Raw genomic sequence first — 18748 nt, forward strand, 5'->3', positions numbered from 1 at the left:
TAGAAGATTTTGAAAGTTACTCTTAGTGAGAAAAGGAAAATGTCTGTCATTTGTTGTCTTTTTCACTAAGTGACAATGATTTTTTTTAAATGTGGTTATTTGCCATTTTGATTTGACCATTTTGTAAATTCAAGCCATATGCTGTGATGTTCATAGGATCATAGGAGGTTACTAGGCTACTGACCCAGAAGTCATTTCAAGCCTAGCCATTTCATCCCAATGTAATGCCATAGATACTCTACTCAATATCCAGGATTGTATTTATTAATGAATGCCCATATCCAGGAGGGTTGTGGGTGCTACCTAAGTAAGAATTTACAGTGCCCCATTCACTTGTCCAGGTTCCTTTTGAACAGTGTCATAGAGGTGCTCTGCTTCACATGAATTGGCAGCCTATTACAAAGATGTGGTAGTTGCTGGGAGACAAATCTGTCACTTCAGCATGTCCTATTCAAGTTGCATGCCATATTTAGGTCCCTCGAATGAGTAGCTCTAGTCCCATTTGATTTAAAGATGTGCAGCAATTTCATTAGGTTTAGGTTGGAGATTACTCTGTAAGCCAGGCATAAGTCACCCCTAGGAAGTCTATATGATACTGAGTATAGTGACAGGAACTTTAGACTGTCTGTGTAAGGCTTGATCTTCTTAGTTAGAAACCTCTGAGGTCTCCCCAGTTGCTGCAGGTGCTTTGTACGGTACATGCTGAAAGGGGTTTTATACTCAGTTATGAGTCTGATTAGTGATGAGTATAGAGGAGTTATAACCTCCTTTGCTCTAGAGGTGATGCCTTTGATAATCAAGTGTGCTACATAGCAAGCCTTCCTTACTACAGTAGACATATGTTGGTCAAAGTTAAGGTCACAGTCTACTTGTGATCTCAGATCTCTTACTAATTTGTAGGTACATAGGGTATTGTTAATTTGATAGTGTGAAGGGATATTATTTTTACCAAAGGGAATGATGCTGCATATCTTGAGACCATGACTAAGACACCAGTCATTGGTCAGTATAAGACCATCCTGAAGTATACTGACATCGTTTGGGATTCAGTAATTGCACCCAGTTTGCAGTCATCGGCATACCTGATCAGCCAAAACCCCTTAGTTTTGGCCTCAACTTCTGAGAAGCATATACCAAACAGTATGGGGTCCAACACTGACCTTTGTGACACCCCACTGGTGACAGGTTTGCTGGTTGACATGGAATCACCCACTCTGATAATGTGTGACTGGTTTGTGAGCCAGTTAGCAGCCCATCTTACAACAAAAGGGTTTACATTCAGTTTGCTAAATTTATCAGTAATGTCTGAATGTGGGATTTTGTCAAAGGCCTTTGCCAAGTCAAGGAATGCTGTTTGCACAGATATGCCTTCTTCAATGGCCATGGGCACATTTTCAAAGAAGTCCACCAGATTTAACAGGCAGGATCTGCCCCTGACAAAGCTGAGTTGGGTCAGATCCAGGCTCTGGAGGTCACCTATATCTTTATGAGGCCCATGATGATACATTCCATGGCTTTACAGATGAGGCTGGTCAGACATATGGGCCTATAATTCCCTGGGACTGTTGCTAAGCCACCTTTGTGGAGGGGAATAACTGTTGCTGTTCTTCATTCCACATGAACAAAGCCAGTGGCTAGGCTGCGATTGAATAGGGTATTTAATGGTGATGCTAGTTCATGTTTTAGCTTGTTTAGAAGACAGCCTGGGATGCTGTCTGGTCCAATAGAAGCTGCGCTTTTTGCCTTGGACAAGGCGTAAATGACTTGCTCTTCAGATATGTGTGTGGGGGGAAGTTGGGAGCAAGGTCTGTGATATGTTTGGAGGGGATAAAAGAGTGAAATTTTCACTAATTTGTCCACTAGCAGGTTTGCTATCTCTGCGGGATCATTGTGTGTGATACTGTTAGTCACTAATTTGGCACATGCTTGGGTCCTACCTTTTAAAAGGCCTTATGATTATCCTTGGCTGTGATTGCTAAGTTTTCTCAAAGTTACCCTTAGAGGATTTGACATGTTGTCTTATTTGCCTGTTGAAGCTGAGGAGGGGGCTTTTCCATTGTTGGCGCCACACCTTACTTTTCTTAGACAGGAACTTTTTGTGTTTGTTGTAAAGTTTGTTGATGCTGGATGTCCACCAAAGTGGCTTGTTTTTACTTGGGGCTCTGGCTTTGATTCTGTCTGGAACAGCTGAGTCTATACACTAATACAAGTGATTGTACAGGGCTTTAGTGTAAGCGTTGGTGTAGCTACTACTTCCAGCTGGGGGTGGGGCTTGGAATACATTAATACCTTCCACTAGGAGGGTATAGTTTGCTTTTGTGAAGATTTTTAGTCTGACTTCACCCTTTGTGAGTTCTGGGGTTAATGTTAGTTTGAAGGTGACTGATTTGTGATCATCTGGTAAACCTGTGGTGCATCTGTTTGTTATGTTAATGAGGACCAGATCTAGTATGCTTGCTCCCCTTGTTGGGGTTTGAACAATTTGTTCCTGGTCATTTGAGTTAACAAAGTCAGGGAACGTTTGTGCTAATGACTGAAATTGAAATCCCACATCACCAGAGTATTTGGCAATATTTGGATTGACTCCAGTTTAGTCAAGTAGGCCTCATGGGCATCATGGTCCATGTAGGGGGATCTATAACTAGCTATGAATTGAATGGGAGTCTTACCCACAGTAATCTGAGCATGGTAACTGTAGGACAGCACTTCTACTCTGCTGAGTAAAGATACACAAACTCCCAGTTATCACTTAAACAAAATATCTGTTTTCTTTTTTAATGGCCATTGTAATAAAATTTAACTAAAGATATCCAGCTGACATTGGTTATATCAGAAACTGGTGTGGACCTGAAGAATTTGTTGTCTGCAGGTAATACTTTATTACAGCATCAGTTAGCTGTGTTGCTGTATTGTGTGTAGCTGTGTTTCTTAGTTTTTATTTTAAAATAGCAAAAGTGTGTGTGTTTGTGTGTGTGTGTGTGTGTGTGTGTGTGTGTGTTTATATATCCATTCTATTTATTTCTTTTTATCTATCCATTCTCTCTCTATATGTGTATACATATATATAATGTGTATACACATACATACATGTATTTGTGTTTTTGTGTGGGTGTACTCACACATGCGTTTGTGCATATGTGGGAGGGGTTACAAAGAATACATAAAAAATTCCATCCAGCACTGGGAAGCATTTACTTTGTTAAACATTATCAAGCTTGTGATTTTTCCACTATGGGATCACATATTGCTGTTTGCCTGTGCTCTGTATTCACTAACTACAGAGAAGATTGTAATTTATTCTCTTAGAAAAAAGACATGATATTTATATACCATTTCTTCTTCAGCCACATCTTATCCTGTATCTCCTGGAACTAAGAAGATAGTCCTCTGGAATGGTATTTATGGGAAAATTAGGATGCCTCATGGTTCTGAGATGCATGTTGGTGACAAATATCCATTGTTGCTGAGAAATGTCAAGCATGACAGGCATAGCATGGCACATTAGGCCCAAATGAAAACAGACATTGTATATGATTCTAACTAACACACACACACACACACACACACACACACACACACACACACACATATATATATATATATATATATATATTTATATAAGGACTCAATTATAAAACACGGCATATGATCCAGTAACAGTCTAAAGTACAAACCATATGATATACTCATAGCAGCAGTAAAATGAGTTGAGTATATGTGAGCTTTCAGATGCTTGAAAACTATGAGAGCATCTAAAAGACAATAAATGGTTTCAGGAAAAAATGATAGCAGAAATGTACTACTGAGAACAAGGATGTCATTTGTGCAGTACAGGCACTAATACTTAGAAAAGAGAACCCAAGATTTTTGCTTTAAGATATGCATTTACAGGCTGCCTGGACTCTGCACTGGCTCAAAGAATAAAGTTACATGTGAGTTTGCATTTGAAACTTGTCATTTCTGCTTAGACTTAGTGTTGCAGTGATATACTTTACAAAATATCATGCCAAAAAGCTTTAGCAAATAAATTCTAGACTTCTCCTTTGGTTAGAAGTGTGTGTGTGTGTGTGTGTGTGTGTGTGTGTGTGTGTGTGTGTGTGTGTGTGTGTGTGTGTGTGTAGGGGTCCCGTTCAGAATGCCGAAATTCAAAACTTCAAAACCTGTATGATCACAGACCATTTGTTCGAAGTTTTGAAATACTGACATTCTGAACGGGAAATCGCATACAGTGCGGACCGGGAGATTTCCCTTGTTCTCACTGTAGTGCGATCTCAGAGTTGGTATATTTAAGTAGGGGGGGGGTGCAGGTGCTATATACAGTTTAATGTGTGGTTTTTTATTTTTACGGGTGTAGTTCACATTTTCAAACATTCAAATGTTCGATCATATGGTCTCGGCCATATGAATTTCGAACATTTGAGCGTTCGGTTATGTGAAGTAGACCCATGTGTAGGCATATATGTATATAAATGTTTTAAAAATCAGGACATGAGAAAAATACCAATACTCAAAACACCAAAACAAAAGACTGACAGTAACTAATGCTGACAATTTTAAATCTGAAACAGATAATCAAAACTAGAATACAAAACAGGCCAACCCAAGGAAAAGCAGTAACATAAAACTCTAAAAAAACAAAAAAACTGCTAGTAAGTGCTGGAGAAAAAAATACAACCTAGGTTCTTTCTCCAGAGTTTAATAGCAGTTTTATTTTCCTCAAACACATAATACTGACAAAAAACATCCAAATCCCATATTAAACTAATTGCAAAAAAAAACAAACAAACAAACAAAAAAAACCAAAAAGACAACCAGTATCCTTTTGCAGTCAGTTTGAATACCAGTATCCTTTTGCAGTCAGTGTGAATTTGAAGTAAAATAAAATAATAAAAACAAAATAAAATACAATGCAATGAAGTAAAACAAATATACTATGCAAGTCATCAAACGACAAAAAAAAAAAAAAATCAAAGAATCCAAATAAGAGCCACATAGTTACCAGCTTGGGTTACCTGGGATAGCTCTGTAAATTGAAAGCTGGACATAAAACCAATCAACCTGCCAAACATGAACTAAAAATTGCTACGCTCAGTATAAGTTCCCTAACAGGATGCTATGATAGTGAGGAGGAGGCTGGCTATCCTTTGTATCCAGGAGACAAGATGGAAGGGCAGTACAGCAAAGGCACTTAGCTTAGGCTCCATAATCTATTACTTAGGGGGAGGACAGACTAGAAATGGTGTGGAATCATGGTGAGAGAGAGACTTCAGTAGACAATAAGGGATGCCATTAAAATTTGTGACAGTCTAATGGCAATCAGACTCCAGTGATAGAATAAGACACTAATCATAGTTTCAGCCTATACCCTATAGCAGTGTTGGGAGTTTGAAGAAAAGAGTGCATTCAGGCAGAAGTTGCAGGATCTACTAGATAAAACAGGGCAGCATGAGTTGGGGTTGATAATAGGGGACCTCAGTGCTCATGTCAGGGCAGTCAGAACTGGATAACAGGGCTGCCTGGGTCCAAATGGGTGGAGCAATGGAAATAAAGAAGGAGAGGTTATTCTAGACTTCTGTCTGGCAAATGGTTTGATTGTGGCCAACACATGGCTCAGCAAGAGAGACAGTCACAATATCACATACAGAAGTGGCCAACATGCAACTCAAATAGACTTCCTCCTAATAACGAAAGGGCAGTGGAGTACAGTCAGAGATTGTAAAATAATACCTCACAGCATAAACCACTGGTTGTTACTATCAGATGCAAGCAGTGGTTATAGATGTTTCTAAGGTCAATAGAGATCAGGCTGAAGGCCTGGAAGTTGGCTGGACAGAAAACACAGGAGTTCAACGAATTACTTAACGGTCTTGCACCTCAAGAAGACGAGGAACTAGATGGAGTTGGAGAAGGATAGCAGCGGCTTAAAACATGTGTGGGGACTACAGAACAGATATGTGTCTGAGCCTAGTTTGGAAATAAGGTACATAAGGAAAACTGGTGGTGGAATACAGAAGTCCAGAAAATCATCAAAAGAAAGAATGAGTGTAGGAAAAGTGGGAGATAGAAAAGTCAGACCAGGCTAAGAAGGATCACTTGAAAGAAAACAAAAGCTGGATAAACGCCTGGTATACACCTCAAGCGAAAAAAATGAAAAGACCAATGGTTAGACCACAGCTGAAGATAAAAATGGAATAATCCACGTCAGGAAATAAATCACTTGCAGCTTCACAGTAGTGCCCTTTATAAAACAAAAAGTTGTAACTGAGATGTAGTAGTCAAGGTAGGAAACGGTTCACTTGCAGTTTCACACCACTTTATTAAGCAAGAGTAAGCGCTTTCGCGATCTAAGTCAGCTGATCGCTTCTTCAGACTCATAAAAACAGTTAAAACATTGGTATTTAAAATATGGTTCAACCAATGAAAACACATATAGAACTATGACATAGACTAATTAAAATTGCATACATCAGTACATTAATTTGCCTTATATTCTGCATAAGATGAAATAAAATATACATATAACAGACACATTTTATGTAATAATCCATATTACTTAATGTTTTAGTGGTCTGGACATTATTCCATTTTTATCTTCAGCTGTGGTCTAACCATTGGTCTTTTCATTTTTTTAAGAAGGATCACTGTTGACTAACAAAGAGGCCAAGAGAACAGTTGCAATATAAAAGAACAAGTCATCAGAGCCACTGTACCGGCATCTAAGAAAGTAATTCAGCAGCAGGCTGCATGGCAAAGACAGAAACATAAAGAAGACAGTCATTCATGTCAAGCAGAGCACCTCGCTGGCCCTCTTCAAGAGAAATCTTACTGAGTCATCAGAGCCACTGCACCAGCATCTAAGAAAGTAACTCAGCAGCAGGCTGCATGGTAAAGACAGAAAGATAAAGAAGACCGTCATTCCTGTCAAGCAGACCACCTCGCTGGAGCCTCTTCAAGAGAAATCTTAACGAGTGGATGGGTAATAGAAAGTTCACTCCAGGGATCATTCCAGTTGCCCTACTGGATATGGCACTGTGAACTAACATCAGGTGGCACGGTGCCTGAGCAATTTTTTTTTTTTTGGCTGGGGTTGTAAAGGCTCCAGGGCCATTAGCCTAGTACACACCTATGAAACTATGGGAAACCTGAACAACTTAGAGAATGATTTTATAGTGAGAGACTATGAAAGTCAGATGTTAAAAACATCCTGGAACCCATTATAGAACTGAAAAGGACTGAAGCACCTTCACTCAACATCCCCAGTAGGAGAATGTTAAAAAATTCCACACAGAATAACAAATGCAAAAAGAGCTGCATCCTGACATACACTTTGGATTATCACAGGGGAGGGGTTAACATAATGGTTAAAGTCTTTACCTCACAGACACAAGGTCCAGGGCTCAATTCTAACCTCTCGCTGTTGGCTAGGCTTGTAATAGTCTGCAGACTGATAGCCTAGTACTTCACTATGAACCTATAAAAATATTATTGAAGAAAACTGGGCCATTGTCACAGGAAACCCTTTTCTGATTAACATCTTAGGTGAAGCATCATCCTTTGTTTACAGGAAGGCCAGGAACATTAGAAGTTTTGTTGAATTTAAACCTAGACTATATGAGAGAAACACTAAAAGATGTGAAGCTAATTGTATGTTTTGTATATTTGATACAGTAAGGTGACAGTTTTTATTGCCTGTATTTAAAGAATATCATTAAGACCAGTGCAGGGGGTGACTATAACACTGCAAAAGTAATTTACAGGGCACAGTTCAATAAGTGTGATGCATTTTATGTGGGCAAGACTGTAAATAAACTTAAGTGCAGGATTTCATGTCATCTGGCAGAAATTCGCTCTGAATGTAAAAATAATGCACTAGCCAAACACCTTGCTCTTCATAAAAGACACACTGGTTTTAAGTTCCAGATACTGGATCACATAGACATGGGTGATCTTGAAAAAGACATCCCCAATATGCTGGAGAAATGTGAACTCATGTGGCAATTAAAGCTGAACTCTTTTAGGAAGCTTGTACTAAACTGCTACTGTTCACTTAAAAGTCTACTGGAACGTAGAAAATTGGCACATTGTTTATATGACTAATTATATTTTATTTTATTTTATTCTTCCAGTTGGTTTTAAATACCATGTTAAATCAGTTTTAATTTAAGTGTATATTTTGTTTCCATCACTATACTTTTTTTCTTGTTCTTTTTTCCACTTAATTCAAAATGTGTGTAATAACAATACTAACTAATTATACAATAATATTTTTGTAGATAGTTTTTAGGGTTCCTGTACACAGACCTAAGATGTCTCGAAGGATGAAAGCGAACTTCATTAACAATAGGTTATGGAAATAGAATACGATTTTTGCAACAGATCTTTTGCATGCAAAATGTATTTGTATATATTTATATATATTTTTAGATTGCCAAATGGTGTAAGGTTTATATATTTCCAATCATGTAATATATTATCTTGGATAAAATCACAAACTTAATCTGGTTAAATAAGAGGTACCACATCATTATTAACTTTAATTTAAAGTACATAAAGGTTATATTATTATGACAACTACTAAGTAAGGCAGGACCAGCTCGAATGTCACACTGATGGGGGAAGGGATGTGAATAAAATGTATACCAATAACACTTTGCTTTACAGCACAATAAACCACTCCCTTGCCTGATAAAAAGTATATATATAGTTAGAAAGCTTTTGAGGAAACTATTACTCTGTTATTTTTGTTTTACTTTGATTGCTTGTCTGTGTACTTAATAAAGGATTTTCGACTGGAAATAGACTGTGTACCCTGCTTGGATTACTTTTGAATACTTAGTAATTCTGTACAATATTCAAATTATATATTTTCTATTATTTTTTTTTTACTTAGGAAGAGTTTAAGTTATCTGATCTGATTAATAAACAGTGATTAACTAGATATATCTTTCACACAGACACGTTCCTTGTGCTGTTTTGTTTTTGGACCCACTATACTTATTTAGTGGGTTATTTGAGACTTTGGGGATGCCATGGAGATTACTTATTTTTTTTAATTCTTTTTTATGAGACCCATTGCTCTAACTACTATTTGAACTGTTGGGGTATCCTTCTTCCACATTGCCCTTGTTTCTGCCTGCAAATCCTGTTATTTTATTTATTTTACATTTGTTTACTGGAAACATCTGACTGGGCTGGCTTGCCCATTTTCAGTAGAGGCCCAGGGAGAACAGAAAAGATTATATCAAGTAGTATGATTGTATAACAATAAAAATCGTATATTAGTGCATTACAAATTGTTGCCTTACACAATTAGCAATGGTTATATTCAGTTGTTGTTGTTGTTGTTTGTCTTTCGGCTTTTCCCGGTAAGGGATCGCCACAGCGGAACTCCAGTCCGCTAATGATTGGCAGTAGATTTTTACGAAACGCCGAGGTGCCAGCTCGACGCTCAACCTTCAACGAAGGCACGCCCGTTTACGCACGCATAAAATTAGCAATGGTTACATTTAGTAGTATAAACAATTAGCAATGGTTATATTCAGTAGTATACAAAATTAGCAATGGTTACATTTAGTAGTATAAACAATTAGCAATGGTTATATTCAGTAGTATACAAAATTAGAAATGGTTACATTTAGTAGTATAAACAATTAGCAATGGTTACATTTAGTTGTATATCTAGTAGCTAATACAGTGGACAGAAAATCATTCTTTCAGACAAGATACAGAGATACATTTTATGACAATGAACAAAACATTTTGAGATAGGACAGAGTAAAGAGAACAGAGGTAAAGTAAGACCTGTATTTGTTAATTTGGAGTAGTGTGGCAAGGTTACAAACAAGAAGCATAGCTTAGGTGTCAAACAAGTTAAATAGACTTAAACCAATTCTGACTTTGTGTCTGTATGTATGACACTGTAATCACTGGGTGTAACAATTTCAATGATCAATGCCACTTTTGCCTTCTTTTCATGGACTACATCTATCTGTTTTTCTCGCATCTATTTTTGAACAGTTGGTAATGGGTGATCCTATGTGAGATAAGCTTCATTATTTTCTATAATGCTTTCTGGCTCATCTTTCCAATGCTGCTCAGCTAATTTAATATTATAATGTTTGCACACTCCCCTATACAACAGTCTTGCCACATTATTGAGCCTTTCAGTATACAGTCCTTCTGCCATTAATGTATCACACCCAGCAACAAGATGTGCGACTGTTTCAAATTTTGTTTTACAAAACTTGCATTCGTCTGTTTCTCTGACATGTTCAATGGACTTTGTAGACTAACGTGTATGTAGTCCACTATCTTGGGCTGCCAATATTAAGCTTTCATTTTTTGGTTTAAATTCACCTCCCTTTAACCATTCCTGTGTTAGATCCTGATCAACATGAGGTTGTTTCAGAAGTTTTCTGTGCTTGCAACTATATTTATGCATTTTACACATTTCTTGTCTTCTCATCTGATCCTTTACCTTATATACTTTCTTTTGATTTTTGGCATGTTCAGTTACTGCTCGATTTTTATCTACTTTTGGTTTGATTTCCATTCCCACTTGACACCGATATGCTTCTGCTAAACTAAGCAGGGACGTCACGTTAGACTTGTTCGCCTCATGTTTTAAAACTTTCACTATGCTTGGATCTTGTGAGTTCAGCAGATATGTATGCAGTCCTATGATTGCAGATCTGTACATATAATCAATTTCGATGAGGCCCATACCTCCTTCAAAATAGGGAATCTTGGTGTATGCTTATTTTTATAAATTGTTTGAGAAACATGAAGCATTTTTCTTGTTTCCCTTGTCCAACTGACCTAATGCCTTATGAGGCAGGTCAATCACCTCAAAAGTGTAAGTAGAACAGGAAAAGCAAATAGCTTTATAGCTTTGACTTTGTTCCTAGATTTATCAGGGCTGTTTTCAGTATTAATTTTAGTCTTCTAAAACATTCCTTACTAAGTTTTATTCACATTTGTTCATGTTTTATTGTTGATCCTTCATCATTTCCCAAATATTTATACACTCTCTCCTGCACAAGTTCTTTCATACCACATTCCTGTCCCAGACTGATATTGTCTTGGTGCTGCAGCTTCCCTGCTTTAAAGGTTGCTTTTGTACATTTATCAAGACCAAATTACATTCTTATATCATCTAAGAAAGTTTTGATCACTTGCAGTTATGCTTTCAGTTCATCATCTGATGAACTGTACAGTTTTAAATCATCCACAAAAAAGAAGATGAGAAGCCTTTATACTTTGTTGTTTTCTTGGAGCCAAATTGTAACCATGACCTACTCTAAGTAGACAGCTTAATGGGTTAAGGGCAAGACAAAAGAGCAGCAGTGACAAATAGTCACCCTTGCATATCGATATTTGAATTTTTATCCTGGGATAATAATTTGTCCTTTATCATGGCTTAGCTGTAAAGTTGTTTGCCATTGTTTCATGGTCAATGAAATGTAATTAATCAGTGTAGGGCATATCTTTCATCCATGAATGTGAGATGCTGTCATATTCTTTTTTTGGAGTTTATACATGCCATACTTAGATTCTTCCCCTTTTTACAATTCTGCATTGTGATTATTTAGCAACAAATGATCATTGTTCCATATGACTTTCTTTTGTTAACCTTTTGTTCTATTGCTATGGTTGAGATTTCTTCTAAATGACTATAAACGCTGTAAGCATCAGTTCCAATGTATAGTTTATACACTGTTGCAAGGCAAGTTATTGGTCTGTGGTTTTTAGGATAGCTTGCAGGTTCACTGGGGTTTTCCAGTTAGGAGCTTTTTTAATTTTTTTTTTCAGTTTCTCTGACCATTACTTCATCCCATTTTATATCCTATACATTTGAATTTCTTATTCTTTCTTTTACTTCATCTGTCCATTTAGCATCTTTGTTATGTTCCATAGGATCTTCATAGACATTTCTCCAAAATGTGTCTATTTTGTCTTTTTTGGTGGTGTTTCTTTACAAAACCTTTTTGGGTCATCAATAAATTGCTGATTTTGTACTTTTCCTTTATATTTATCTGTGCTTCTTTTAAGTTTTTCTGCCTGTGCTGATATTCTGTACAATTGTTATTATTTTTCTTACAGATTTGCAACGACAATCCAACCCTCTTCTTATTTCTTGAACTCCCCTCTCCCACTGCTTCTTCATCATCCCTTTCCATTTTGAATTATAACCTTTTGCTTGTGTTATGTATATGAGCCTGAACTGTGTACCTGTAAAATATCCCTTCAGATCAGATTCATAGGTTCACAGGTATATACTTGGCTAATGACCACCAGGACCTTTATAACCCTAGCCGTGCGACCCCACCCAATTGTGTCTATATGTATCATGAGCATTTATTAGGAGGAGTATGTTAGTTAGGAAGTTTCTAGAGGTTATGTGGGGGAGTATGTTTGGACATTACTGTCTGCCTCTGTCTATTAGACACATGGGGTTCAGGCTCAGGGTAAATTTCTGATTTCCCATCCATTGGTCAAGGATCTGCTTAAAAGGGTTAAAGATGAAATGTACTTCACACAGATAGGGAGCCTATTCCAGAGCATGGGGATCCCCTGTGACACATATCTCTTTTGCCAACATATCTTATCTATGTCACAAGCAAAATTTAAATCCTTTGATCTAACACATCTGATTCTGTTCATTTTGCATAGGTGCAAAAGGTCCATCAGAGCTGGATCTGAACATGCTCCTTGTATTCCAGGCATTGGTGACCTCTCAGTAACCTGTAGGAGACCGAGTATAGAGATAGTGCTTTAAGCTGATCCATATAGGACAATGCATTTATACTCTGGTTTCTCCTGGCAAAGAACCTTTCTGGGCACTCCAGCTCTTGCATATATCTGATCAGTTACATGTCAAAAAGGGCATTAAACTCAATGATGGTTCAGGGAAGGGCTAAATAAAGTGGCACTATGACTTCTTTGGACCTAGATGCCATGCCCTTATTTATAAGCTGGCAATATAGAATGATTTTCTTACTACCTTGGCCACATGTTGGTCAAAGGACAGATTACTGCTTATGTATGTTTCCAGATCCCCGACTACATGGTCAACTCTTAGGGGTGTCTTATTGATGGAGTAATTAACCTATGTGGCATTTTCCCCAAAAGGCACTATAATGCATTTCATGGCATTCCATTTTTAATCTGTGACTTTGGCACCAATCATTTTTCTGTGTTAGACCCTCTTGTAAGATGTTTGCAACATGGGATGAATATTAGATAGCTCCCAATTTGCAGTCATCTATGATCTTGTTCAGCCAAAGGCCTTGACATTAGCCATTACTTCTGAGAAGTGGATGCCAAATAATAGTAGCACGGAGCCCAGAAGTACCCCACTGGTGATCTATCTCTTAGTGGAGGTGATCACACCAATCCTGATTTCCTGGGTCCTATCTGTGCTCCTGCTGGCAATCCAGTAGGTTATATAGGGCTTTATGCCCAATATGTAAATTCTGTGAATGGTATCTGAGTGGGGTATTGTATTGAATTACTTAGCCAGGTCTAGGTAGGCAGTATGCACCATATTCTCCCATCCATTACCTTGGTGACCTTCTCAAGGAAGTCCACCAGGTTGAGTAGGCATGACCTTCCCTTTACAAAGCTAGTTTGAGTTGGGTCCAGTGTCTGAAGGTTGTCTATGTCTTTGGTTTAGGTAATCCAAACCACTTACTTTGCTTTATTGAAAGGATCAACTTATCCCACTTAACTCATACCTCTCAACCATACAGAATTTCTTGTTTTTTACTGGTTTTGAGGTCCAAATAATGGGGTGCAACACTTCCTGAGTAGCACCACTTAATTTCTAAATTTCACAGCTTTTTTTTCCGGCTTTTTGGGCTGATGTCATCACATGCAGAGGTGTGCATGATGATATCAGCTTCCTGAGCAGCCTCTGTCAGAATTGGCTGAGGGCTCAAGGGATTCACTGTACTTTGTTTCTGGGCAGCCAGCAGCAGTAAAAGTAACATAAGTGCATTTCCCCAGCTGCTGCTCCAGGTAAGGAGGACAACACTTTAGCAGGAGGTGCATTTATTGATGGTTGAACACTTAAGACTTTAGCTTAGGAGCTGCATTTATTGATGTAATTTGAATTACTGATGTTTGCACTTAAGTGTGTGAATGGTCCTTTCTTTCCTGCCACAAGCATAGATGAAGTGATTTGAATTACTTTCCTGCCACAAGCATAGTTGAAGTGATTTGAATTACTTTCCTGCCAGCAATTACTGTGTGTTGAAGGGATTTGAACTTCTGATTTGAAGGAGATGTAGCTCTCGATTGTACAAATTTTCACAGAATGTCTGGAATGTTTGGCTCATACTTTTGGTCTGTTCCTCTTAAAATTCTGATGGTGCAGTGGTGCAGCGGTAGTGTTGTTGCCTCACAGCAAGAGGTTATCTGGTTTGATTCTCAGCTGAAGTGTTTTCTGTGTGGAGTCTGCATATCCTCCCTGTGTTTGCATGGGTTTCCTCTGGGTGCTCTGGTTTCCTCCCATGATGCAAAGACATGTGTCTGGACCCTTTGCTGAAAATTGGCTTCATTCCAAATCAGACTTTCCTGGTAAACAAATGTTAAATAAAAACAAAATCTGTGGTTTTCTGGCAAATCAGTGAGAACTGAATTTACTAAATAATGATAGCCATTTAAGTTTCAGTCATCCTGTCTTTCAGGAAACACATGGTAACACAACATTTTATTTTAGCAACTTTTTAAGATTATACAAACAATTTTTAAAATGTATCCCCAGTTTTGGGCCTTTGTCTCCCCAATATATTTTGGATTTTTCCTGATTTCTTGTGCTGAACAGTTCTTCAGGGAAAGAGAAGTTTAGTGCTGCTTATGCAAAGTCTACTTGCATTGTTAGTAGCACAGAAGGTAGTATACTTGCTGTTGCAGCAGAAGGCTGTGGGTTCTACTCCCACAGTATGTAGATGGATTGCTGATACTGTACTGTGATGTACTTTTAAAGGGGGTAGATGCTGCAGTCCTGAGAATGTCTCCCATTGGTGGAGATACCTAGTATCTATGAACCTATCAGTTTGCCATCCATTCCCTATTGAAATATTACTAGCTTATCATTTATTTAAATGTAACATAGGCAATTTATTCTTCAAGGGCAGCAGGGACTTTACTTGTAGATGAAACAATGAAATATAAAGTTGTTTGCTAGCAGCAACCTCTTCATTAGTTACAGATCTTGAATTATGTAGATGGCTAACATTTGCAGAGATTGTGCATATTTAGTGATACTGGTGGACGGTAGAAGTTTGAGTAGACTTTTATGACGGAAATGTTCTGAATTGGGCAGTTTTGTCATTATTGGTTCATACATTTTGTTTCATTGCTTACTGGAAAAATGTTCAAAACAATAAATATAAAAAGCGCTCTAACAAGTGTGCTGTATTATACAAGGAATATAATTTAGTACAGTCAGGAAGGTGTATCAAAGAACACATGTATGTTTCATGTGTAAGGGGCCTATGATTTGAAAACAGTCCAGAGGTAACCTTTATCCACCACTGGCCAGATGCATTTTCTTTGAATGTGGGTTTCAATGCTGTTTCAATGAATGTGAGTTTCAAAGACAGAAAAGTTTTAATGCTAAGTCACTTTTCATTGTGAGACTATATTGCTTTGTTTAGCAGATGTCTTTTAGTGTTTGTGCTATAAAATGTAAAATAAAAGTTATAAAAGAAATCAAAATAATCACTGTAGAAGTAAATCAGTATGCACATTACATTGCTTAAGGTTAATGGTGTGAAATAACCAAGTAATGGGACATCGGAGTAGCTGCAGGGGGACTCTGGGGCCATATTTTGGTTGACTGTTCGCATTTGAAAGTTGGTATCCCACAATTCCATTGGAGTGGGTGGGGGTTGCATAATTATGTACGCAAATTTTATGTTAATCAGCATACAGATTTGTATATATTTTTCATGGGCCTTTGTCCAGATTTTTGATGTTTCCAGGTTGAGGGGTATGACTCTTGCTCTTTTCCCCTCCAAGACAAATTCCTTCAACTCTTTATTAATTATTGTCCACAACTACTTCTTTGATTGATAAAAATATGCCTGACCTGTATAAAAAGATAAAGGGATTAAAAATTTTTTTCACTGCTTGTATCTTACTACCCATATCCACAAAAAACAGCTTCCACTTTCTCAGTTTTTGTGTTATCTTTTGTTTAGTCACTTCCTACATATCCTTATCTGTCATAACAGAAGCCTTTTTAATTCATGCTTTATCTTATCATGTCCCCATAAATATGAGTATTGCTGAACCAATTCAAGTGTGGGTACATAACTTATGACTATAGTGTTTGTTTTATCTTCATTAATGTTTCCCAAAAGACTTGAAACTGTCTCAAAATGTTCCACAACACTGAGATGTCCTTTTCTGCATTAATCAAGTACAAAGTGATATCATCTTCAGATAATGCCATTACCATACCAATTAAATACTTGAATTTCTTATTCCCTTTTTTTTACTAATGGCTTTAAATATAAAGCAAGTAACAAGGAGAAAGAAGACACCCATAGTGGGTTCCTATGTTTAAAAATAATTTATCAGAGAGGAACCCACTCACTTTAATTTTTGGCTCCAATCCTTCATATCTTCTCATAGGTTCAAAGGTTCAATGGTAGGTACTAGGGTATCAGCCCTGGGGCCTATATAAGCCTAGCCAAAAAGGTTTCTTGGCTTTTGCCATCCAAGAAAATTATTTTCATGTGCCCCTGTCAAGCAGTGCCACAGAAGTGATCCTGGGGTGAATTTTCTATTTCCCATCCAGTCGTCAAGATTTTTCTTAAAGAGGGCCAATGAGGAGCTTTGCTTGACATGAATGGGTAGTTTGTTCCAGAGTATGGGAAGTCTCTGGGCCAGGAATCTATCTCTCCAGCATGTTTTGTTTATTGTGGTGACAAGGTTTAGGTCCCTGGAGTGTGTGGTACAGAGAGATTGAGATTTCTTTAAGTGTACCATGTCCAACAGCTCTGGGTTTGACATAGCTTTGTATGTTAGGCAGAGATCGCCTCTGAGTATGCGATATGCGATGGAGTAGAGCTGGATTTTTTTTAGACGGTCTGCATATGACATCTGTTTGAGGCTAGTATTCCTCTTAGTGACGTATTTCTGTGGCCTTTCCAATTGTTGTAGTTGTCTTTTGAGATACATGCCAAATGGGGCATTGCACTCTATAATGGGTCTGATGAGGGATGAGTAGAGAGGAACAATGACTTCCTTTTTTCTAGAGGAGAACCCTTTTGTGATAAGGTGTGCCACGTAGAAGGATTTCCTGACTACTGTGGCGATGTGGTTATCAAAGGAGAGACTACTGTCCACCTGTGTCCCGAGGTCTCTTATCACACTTTCAGTAAATAGTGAACTACTGCCTATGTGGTAGTTCATGGGCACCAAGTTTTTCCCAAAGGGGATGACAATGCACTTCTTGACATTGACCTTGAGGCCGTGACTTTGACACCAAGCATCTGTCTCTGTGAGGCCCTTTTGTAGAATGTCTACATCATTAGGTGATTCAATTATGGCTCCCACTTTGCAGTCATCTGCGAACTTTGTTAGCCAAAGACTTTCTGTGTTGGCCTGCACTTCAGAGAAGTAGATGCAGAACAGAAGAGGACCCAGGACCGAACCCTGTGGTACTCCATTCATCACTGGTCTGAAGTCGGACTTGGATTCGGCTACTTTTACTGTTTGGGTTCTGTCAGTGAGCAAGTTGGCCACCCATCTTGTGAATTAGGGATTTATGCCCAGTTTAGTGAGTTCTCCTCCTAATTAACATTATAATTGTATCAGGGACTGCAAATGCTTCTTATTGCCCTGCTCATAAAATTCAAGCTTACTCTGTTGAATGCTTTTTCTGCATCAAGACCAATGAACAACAATGGTATTTTATTACATTCTGTTTCCCTCTGGGTCATGTTTGTTCTATTATTATTGTCAGATATTTGCTTCCTCGCCACAACGTGACATATTCCATATTGTTCAAGTTTGGCCTTTCTTTTAGCTAATATAGAGATAAACACTGTATAATTACAGTTTAAAATTTAAATGAGTCTATATAAATCTGAGTCTGAAAAGTCTTTACCATCTTTGGGTATTACAGCCACCACAGTTTTCTTCCAAAATGGTGGTACTTCCCCTCCTTTTAAAATACTATTAAACAAAATCTTCCAGATCTTTATGACTTTCTTCCCACCCTACAACCAGATGTCTACACAAATATCATCTGTTTTTATATCACATCCTCCTATCCTAACTATTAGTTGTTGAGCATCATCCTCCTCCTCCCCCACATACATGCATACATATATAATTACACAGGTATGCTACAAGTAACACATACATACATAATTACAGAGGTATGCTACAAGTAACACACATACACAATTATACAGGTATGCTACAAGTAACGCATACATACATAATTACACAGGTATGTTACAAGTAAGACATACATGCATAATTACAGAAGTATGCAGTTTTTAGTACTTAATAAATAAGCACCTATCCAGGCATGTCTATGGGTCAGCTCCCGGTGTTTTCTCCTGTATACCTGATGAATCTAGGCATCTTGGGGCAATGCAGCAGTTGCGTCATGTACACAGACAACCCTTTCCTCCTACCACCCAACACTACAACCTATGAGAGATGCACTTATATAGCTAAACTGGAAGCAAAGCTCTCTTCACCAAAGACTGGACTAGACAGT

The sequence above is a fragment of the Protopterus annectens genome, chromosome 3.part1 (assembly GCF_019279795.1).
Source record: "Protopterus annectens isolate FY-2018-M chromosome 3.part1, PAN1.0, whole genome shotgun sequence".
NCBI lineage: Eukaryota > Metazoa > Chordata > Ceratodontiformes > Protopteridae > Protopterus > Protopterus annectens.